This window comes from Balaenoptera musculus, chromosome 14 (genome assembly GCF_009873245.2).
Source record: "Balaenoptera musculus isolate JJ_BM4_2016_0621 chromosome 14, mBalMus1.pri.v3, whole genome shotgun sequence".
Taxonomy (NCBI): Eukaryota; Metazoa; Chordata; class Mammalia; order Artiodactyla; family Balaenopteridae; genus Balaenoptera; species Balaenoptera musculus.
In genome coordinates, this window is record NC_045798.1 from 31,388,928 (window position 1) to 31,397,550 (window position 8,623).

The window sequence follows — 8,623 nt, forward strand, 5'->3', positions numbered from 1 at the left end:
TGGTTGTAATTCTGAAGCAGACCTCCCTTCCATAATTAGGGTGATTGTATAATTTATCATCCAGACCGTATAACATTTGAGAATGAAAGGGGGCACAGTTAGTAATTACACAAGACAACAGGCCTGAAGTGGACCAGGGCAGCCGGCTCAGGCTGTACGGTCACCTGTGATTAATGTCCATTCCTCAAGGTAAGAATGTCTCCAGATTGGGTCAGACTGACTCATGTTTACATCCACCTACACTAAGAACATGAACTCTTTTCACTGTGTTTATCTCTTTTAAATATACTTGGGAGAGAAGCCTGTTAAAGAATCTCCATAGCCTGTTCATCCACTCACTCATGTACACACTCATTCATTCAAAGATTATTTATTGGGACTTCCCTGGTGGTGCAGTGGTTAAGAATCCGTCTGCCAATGCAGGGGACACGGGTTCGATCCCTGGTCCGGGAAGATCCCACATGCCATGGAGCAACTAAGCCTGTGCACCACAACTACTGAGCCTGTACTCTAGAGCCTGCAAGCCACAACTACTGAGCCCTTGCACCTAGAGCCCATGCTCTGCAACAAGAGAAGCCACCACAATAAGAAGCCCACGCACCGCAACGAAGAATAGCCCATGCTTGCCGCAACTAGAGAAAGCCTGCGCGCAGCAACGAAGACCCAATGCAGCCTAAAAAAAAAAAAAAAGAAAAAGAAAAAGAAAAAGATTATTTATTGAACCCCTTCTAAAATGCTAGGCTATGTATAGATATCGGGAATAGCAGGGATGAAAAAAACATGGCATCTGCCTTTATAGGGCTCATCATCTCATATAGAAAATATAATGAGAAAGAGAAAAGCTGCCCCAGGTACCAGAGCTGGCCTCTGTATCACCTAGGCCTCCACGTTCCTAGGGTCTAGCCTGGCTCTCAAAGCCAAGCCCTGGCACTCTCCTATCAAATATAAACAATGTCACAGAACCTCAACATCAGACGAGGTCACTCTGGGACTGCGATGGGTCAAGACCACTCTGTAGTCATGTCTGAATACAGAGAAAACACAAATATTGTCTAAACCACGGAAATGACCAAATATCCCTTTCTCCCTGCTATATGAGCTGCTGTTTCTTACCAATTACAGCATCAGTCTTGCTCAAGTGGTCCCTCCTTCTAGGTGAGATTAAGATACCCAGTCATAGAATTATCCCTGCTTCCTGACAGCATCCAATCCACCCCAAAGCCCTGCTCCACTGGACCCTCCCCAAATCACCTAACACAAGTCCAAATCCATGTCCTGCAGAGGGTTCCCCACAGTTTCCATCCCTCCACTGCCATGGGCAATAAACCCAACGCACTCAACCGTGGTGTGTGAGCTCCAGGTGAGGATAATTATGACTCCGGAGGAAACTTAACATAGCACCCATTCTCTGTTTTACAAATATATCAATATGTGAAACATAGTTTTTGTGCTTTAATGGGTCTTGTTTCTCTTTGAAAAAGACGGCATAAATATGGAAAAAAATATTATCCATATATTTAAATGCTATAAATCTCTGAGCAGCTAAATCTGCTTACTGTTTGCCCAGATCAAAGCCTGCTTTGGAGATGAAGAGAAAGTCTTTTAGCTCCATGAATTTCTTTTGTTCCACAGTGAAGCAAGGATCTTATCTTTTGCACCAACATAATGCCATTTTATAATCTAGGCTACAGCAGTCAGTGATTTCATGAGTTCTCAAGTCCTCTCCGCCGTGCACTGAAGTGGTGTTTATCCATTTCTATTTACTCTGCAGGATGCTTCTAAAATATAATTTGAAGGCTGTAATTGTTTTTGTCCCTAGAAAGATAGGAAAAATAGAGTGGAATGGGCTGTCTCCGGAAGTACAACTGGATGGCCTCTGGAAGGATGTTGCCTAGGCTGATGGTCATCTTTCAAGGATGCTGTAGAGAAGATTCTTATCTGGGCAAAGGGTTTGCTTTCATCTCTATAGTTACATTCATGCTTCTTCCATAGAGTGTAACCTTCCCTAGTACAGAGCCCCAGGGCAGTACAGAAATCCGCTAACAGTAGGTAGTTAATGTGTCTTTGCCTGTTATATAACTGATATCAGTCACCAGGGGAGCAAGTGCATGCAGTCATAAAAGTAGCCTTCATTTTTCTTTCCTTGCTCTTACTTTTAAAAGTTTCTACACATGTATCAAGTTCAAAGGAGTTATTACTTAGAACTTAGAAAAACTTAGAACTGTCCTCTGCTTAAATCTCTCCTTCCAACTAGTCACCCTGCAAGATTCTAGAATCTTAGACTACATTCTATCACATAGAACATTCTAGATTTCATTTTTGCTTTAGTCACTGAAAATAATGATGACCAAAGTTTTCCTTTATATCACTTCTATATATACTTCCAGGGAGGGAAGATGGACCAGAAGTTCAGTTATCTTACAGCTTTTTCAGATAGAAACTCATTTTCATCTCAACTAATAAAGTATAGAGAAATCAAAATCAAAAGCATCAGCAGTTAATACCTCCTAGATACCTGGAACTTTTCAGTGTGAACTACAAAGCAGATTCATACCCTTTAAAGAATTTGTAAACTCAGGAACTGCTGAGAGCGGGCAATTTTTGAGAGGTATGAAAGATACAAAGAGTCACAGTGTGTAATTTTTATATAAATTTTGGGTCTTATACCTCCTGAAATGGACATAAAGTGGACTGAAAGATGCAATTGAGAGACAACTTTCTTCACTAAACCACAGTTGGTATTTTCATACCACTTGGTCCTTCCTGTGAAACTTCAAGATGCCCAGAACCCTTGCGTCCAACTGGAATCCACCAACCCCAGCTTACCTCTCGGAAAAACAACACATGTAAGAAACAAACAAAGACAAAAATTCAGCCAAGTTAAGACAAGCAAACCATTTAAAACTGACAAAAGCTATCTGATGTGGAAAATACAAATACTGAACCAATCTCCCTGGTTTATGAATGTCACTAATAGCTAATCACATAGAGCATTGAGACTCAGGGACAGATTTTTGGCTTTGTGACCTGGTCTCTGGGGATTGCTGACTGGAGAAACAACTCAGAGGGGCTCTGTGACCTGTTCTGTAGACATCTGTTACCTTCATTCATTCCTACACACTTTTCATTTATTCTTTCAAAAGATGTTGTTGTCACAGGCACTGAATTTATATAAAAGATGAAAACAACTGGCCTCTGCCCTTGAGAAGTTTCTGGACAGACTTCTTTTTTCTTTTTTGAGACAGACATTTAAAAAATGAAAATATTGAAAGAAAGTTTCTATGCTAGTAGAACCCAGGGCCAGCTACGTAATTTGCAGGGCTCAGTACAGGAACCCTTTGTTCTAAAAAGCAGGGGGAAAATGCCATGAAAGTTCAAAAAACAAAGCTTTTCCTTTCATCCACAGTCTCTCTTTCAACTTGTCCTGGTGTTTTTATTTGCTATTTAATGTTGCTCTAAGTAAAGAAAAGTTAAGATTTTAAATCAATAGCATGAACTTTGCCTTAAATCTTTACATTGTGCAATGCCACTTCTAAATGCAAAAACAGGAACTCTTAGCTCCTATGTTGAATCACAGAAATTACACAATTTGTATTTTGATTCTCATACATGTATATGTGTTTCATTCTTATTAAGACAGTGGAAACATTTCCCCAAACTAGCTCAACTGTTTTTATTTTGCTTCTCAATATTCACACATTTCCCACCATTCTCCACCTTCAGGGAAAGCCCTGAAAGGAGAAGAAATGATGGATTGCCCTTTCTTCCCCTTTCCTTTTATGTAATTTTCAGTGGAATCCGTGGCTAATTCAGGGGAGTGGCACAAGTAAGAAATACTACGATAGAGTTCCTTGGCCATTCATGTTTCTTCGAACACCATTACCTTCTGCGTTTTGAAGCTAGTTCTGGTCAAAGCAGTTTCTGATTCGAAAAGAAAGCCTCTAAGAGCCGCCAGCACCCTTGCTCACTCATAAACATAACACACTTACCTGGATTCGCTTGGAGTCTGCTGAAAGCCCTGTATTGTGCGTCTGCCGTGGATCTGCCGGGAACTGCCTGCTCTCTGGGGCATCACGGATGCAGATGCAAAGGAGGCTCGGGGAACAGCAGACGTGCATGTAGCATGGGTTTACTCTGCTCATTCATCTGCTTCACTGTCCCACTGGACTTCCCTTAAAAACACAGGTTCACACTGTTGGTGGGAATATAAATTGGTACAACCACTATGGAGAACAGTATGGAGGTTCCTTAAAAAACTAAAAATAGAACTACCGGGGGCTTCCCTGGTGGCAGTGGTTAAGAATCCGCCTGCCAATGCAGGGGACACGGGTTCGAGCCCTGGTCCGGGAAGATCCCACATGCTGCGGAGCAACTAAGACCGTGCACGACGACTACTGAGCCTGCGCTCTAGAGCCCGCAACCCACAACTACTGAAGCCCGGGCACCTAGAGCCCGTGCTCCGCAACAAGAGAAGCCACTGCAATGAGAAGCCTGCACACCCCAACGAAGAGTAGCCCCTGCTTGCTGCAACCAGAGAAAGCCCGCGTGCAGCAACAAAGACCCAATGCAGCCAAAATAAATAAATTAATTAAAAAAAAAGAAAAAAGAAAGAACTACCATAAGATCCAGCAATCCCAATCCTGGGCATATATCTGGAGAAAACTATAATTTGAAAAGATACATGCACCCCAATGTTCATTGCAGCACTATATACAGTAGCTGGAAGCAACCTAAATGTCCATTGACAGAAGAATGGACAAAGAAGATGTGGTACATATATACAGTGGAATATTACCCAGCCATAAAAAAGAATGAAATAATGCCATTTGCAGCAACATGGACGGACCTAGAGATTATCATACTAATTGAAGTAAGAGAAAGACAAGAATCATATCACTGATATGTGGAATCCAAAAAAAATGATACAAATTAACTTATTTACAAAACAGAAACAGACTCACAAACTTAGAAAACAAACTTATGGTTACCAAAGGGGAAAGGTTGCAGGGGAGGGATAAATTAGGAGTTTGGGATTAACAGATACACACTACTATATATAAAATAGATAATCAACAAGGACCTTCCGTATAGTGCAGGGAACTCTACTCAATATTTTGTAATAACCTATATGAGAAAAGCATCTGGAAAAGAATGGATATATGTATGTGTATAATTGAATCACTTTGCTGTACACCTGAAACTAACAGAACACTGTAAATCAAATATACTCCATTATAAAATAAAAAGTAAATTGAAAAAACAGGTTCAAAGCTGAACATAGTAAGAATTTCAAGTTTAATGCAACAGCAGAGCTATAAGCCAAGGATGGAGCCCGTCTAAGCAGGGATCCTGCCTGACTGCACAGGTCATGTGCAGGAAGCCCGCCCAGGGGCATGAAAGTCCATGATGAAAGGTGTGGTGAAGGGCAGCACGGAGCCCAGCAGGAGGCTTCTTTCTGCAGAGATAGCACAGCACGGTGGCTGAGAGCTTGGGCTCTGGGGCCAGACCCCAGCATTGCCTGCTTGTATCCTTGGATAAGTTACTTACTCTCTCTGTGCCTCAGCTTTCTTGCCTGTAAAATGGGCATAATGATGGTTCCTAGATCATAAGAGTTATTGTGAGGATTAGACTTTAATGTACATATAAATATTTAGAATCATATGACTTGGCATCTAGCAAGCCCTGAATAAAGATGAGCTATTGCTAGTAGAGACGAATGTATGAGATGATGCTCCCAAACACCAGCATCTAGGGCTCCACACTCAGTAACCAACTTTCTGAGAGTAATTTAACTTCCTGTATCAAACGGCCTGCAGGCAACGGATGTGCTTGATAGTACCTTCCTCACTGGAAAATAATAAATAGATATTCTGGTTTGCAAATTTGAAAAACAAGAACAAAAACACACAGAGGGAAGTAATTAAGTCTGGTGAGGCTCTCTGATGGAGGAAGAAAATGAGCTTTGTCACAAGGCATAATGGGTCCTAGACATAATTGTTTTCAGTTTCACAGATGAAGAAACCAAAGCACAAAGAAGTAATTCACCAAACACAAGGCTGTTACGTGGCAGGACCAGGCTTACACTCAGAAGTGCCGTGCCCATTTACACCCTCCACCCCACTGTACTCTGCGCCCCACTCCTAGCACGAGCTGCACACACACCTCCCCCCCACATCAGAGTGGCTGCGGACTTTCCCCAGGAGTGAAACAGCCCACCTTGCAAGATGCAGAGGAGAGAACTTCTGGAGAGACAGCTGGAAGGAAAGAACTGATGACTGTCAGGCAGGTGATGCCCACGGGTCTGCCCTCTTCATGGGAAATGTAATGCCAGATTGTCTGCCCTCTGGGTTCTAAAAGCTGGGAGCCATTCTGGAGTTTCCACTCCTAGGTGAGATGATAGTGGGAGGAGGATTTTAGATTTATCAGGAATCGCAGGTCTTTGGTGGTGCATGGTGTCCATACAGGAAGAGCACGATCTGCTAAACTAATTCTATGTAAGTTAGAATTTGAAAAGGTGGGGAAGCAGTTTTTGAAATAAAAACGTAAATAGGGCCATCGAGTGCGGAGCAGTGTCACCCACACATGGGAAGCCTAGCCTAAAGCTGTGGAAATAACTCCTTGTCTACAGATCTCTCCAGAAGTTTAAATGTGGTCCCGGGAGAATGTTATCTGAGAGGACCAAAGGAGGAAGCAGTTAGATTCTTTGAGACTCGGGAAAACAGAGACTGTTAAGGCATCAGGGAACCTACTCATGATTTTCCAGTGTCTGTTCAAGGACACTCTTGTGTTTGGACAAGTTTCCCTCGTGCTGCTTTGTGAAATAAACAGTGGACCAGTGTCGGCCACCAAGAGTGGTCTTGGGTTGCATTACGTGCTATAGGGTGAGTAAGAAGCAGGACTTTGACCCACAGCTTCAAAAACTATGAGTATCTCAATCCCAGACATTCATCTGAGCACAATGACAATGAGATCAGATCGAATGCTGATTTAACCAGATATTTTAGGAAAGCCCTTGAAAATAGTAATAGCATCACAGATTCAAAAATCCTGCCATGAGGGTGCGTGATGTTATGGATGCTTTTGCATGTGTGCGTGTGTGTGTGTGTGTGTGTGTGTGTGCGTGGGTGTGTGTGTGTAAGTGGCTTAGCTTATTAGGTCCCAGGGGTGGACGTGTTCAGCTCCCTGTCTCCCATGGCAGTTTTTCCACATTAAAGATTAGGGACAGGGTTGCCACAATCCCGTTCTTCCTCCGTTTGTTTTGGAGGACATTGAGGTCTGCTGGGGCTGTGTTGTGTCTGACGGTTGATCTAAGGAGAGAGGAAAAGGGTGGCCAGGCATGTGCCCCTGAAATTTTAGTGGGAAGACCTTCTAGAGGACACAGCAGCAGGAAGATGCTTAGGAGAGAAGGCCCTTCTCATGCCGCTTTCCTGCCTCTTTAAGATGGTACATGTCCCAGGAGTTCACCTTCTCCTTCCGCTTTCCCAAAACTTCAATGAGCATTTTCTTTACACCAGGCACAGGCATCACCTCTCCTCCTGCGTCCCCATCCCAGCCCCTCAGCTCCACCCTGCACCCTATGAATGAAAAATGTTGCTGCCGTATCAGTACACAAAGGATGCTGCAGCCGTAAAGCCATCACATTACAGCCGCCCCGTCGGTGAGCCCTGAGGGCACTCAGGATGGAAACAGGATGCCCACCATCAAGCCCTCAGCCACTGCAGCCACCCCCAAAGGTGCACCCTGAGGGGACTCAGGATGGGAAAGCACAGGATGCTGGCCCCAGAGAGCTGAGGTGCACGTCAAAGGAGTGATCTCAGTGAGCCTGGACTCACATCTTCCCATACATAGAAAAGCGCTAGGGCTTCCCTGGTGGCGCAGTGGTTGAGAATCTGCCTGCCAATGCAGGGGACACGGGTTCGCGCCCTGGTCTGGGAAGATCCCACATGCCGCGGAGCGACTAAGCCCGTGAGCCACAGCTACTGAGCCTGCGCGTCTGGAGCCTGTGCTCCGCAACAAGAGAGGCCCGCGTGCCGTGATGAAGAATGGCCCCCACTTGCTGCAACTGGAGAAAGCCCTTGCACAGAAACGAAGACCCAACACAGCCATAAATAAATAAATAAATAAAATATTTAAAAAAAGAAACCAGGATTTAAAAAAAAAAAAAAGAAAAGCGCTAAATTCCTTAACTTGAGATGCCTGGTTTTCTTTAATTAACAGTAATCTTTTGATGTTCCAACTACCTGGTCTTTGTGGCAAAAGCCCCTATGGATCCTGGCTTCTCCCTTACCTCTTGGGAGGAGTCCATGGGAGCGATCTGAGAGGCTGTGTCCTGGGCTTAAGTCCTCAGTTTTGTCTGCCAAATAAAACATTCTTCTCAACTTTTAGGTTGCACTTTTTTCTTTTTTCAGTCAACAACCCTATTCAGCTCTCTTAAGGCCTCTGGGCAATGACTGCCTCCTGCTTCCTCTGCTGCCTGGCGGGCTTCAGGTGGGGAATGCCTGACCAGGACTGTGGCATATGAATCGCTTTCCTTTATTCCCGTATTTATCCTGCACGAAAAACCAGGACCAGGGTGTGTACAAATTTCAGGATACGTCTGACAGATGCCCTGCTAGCTGCTGAA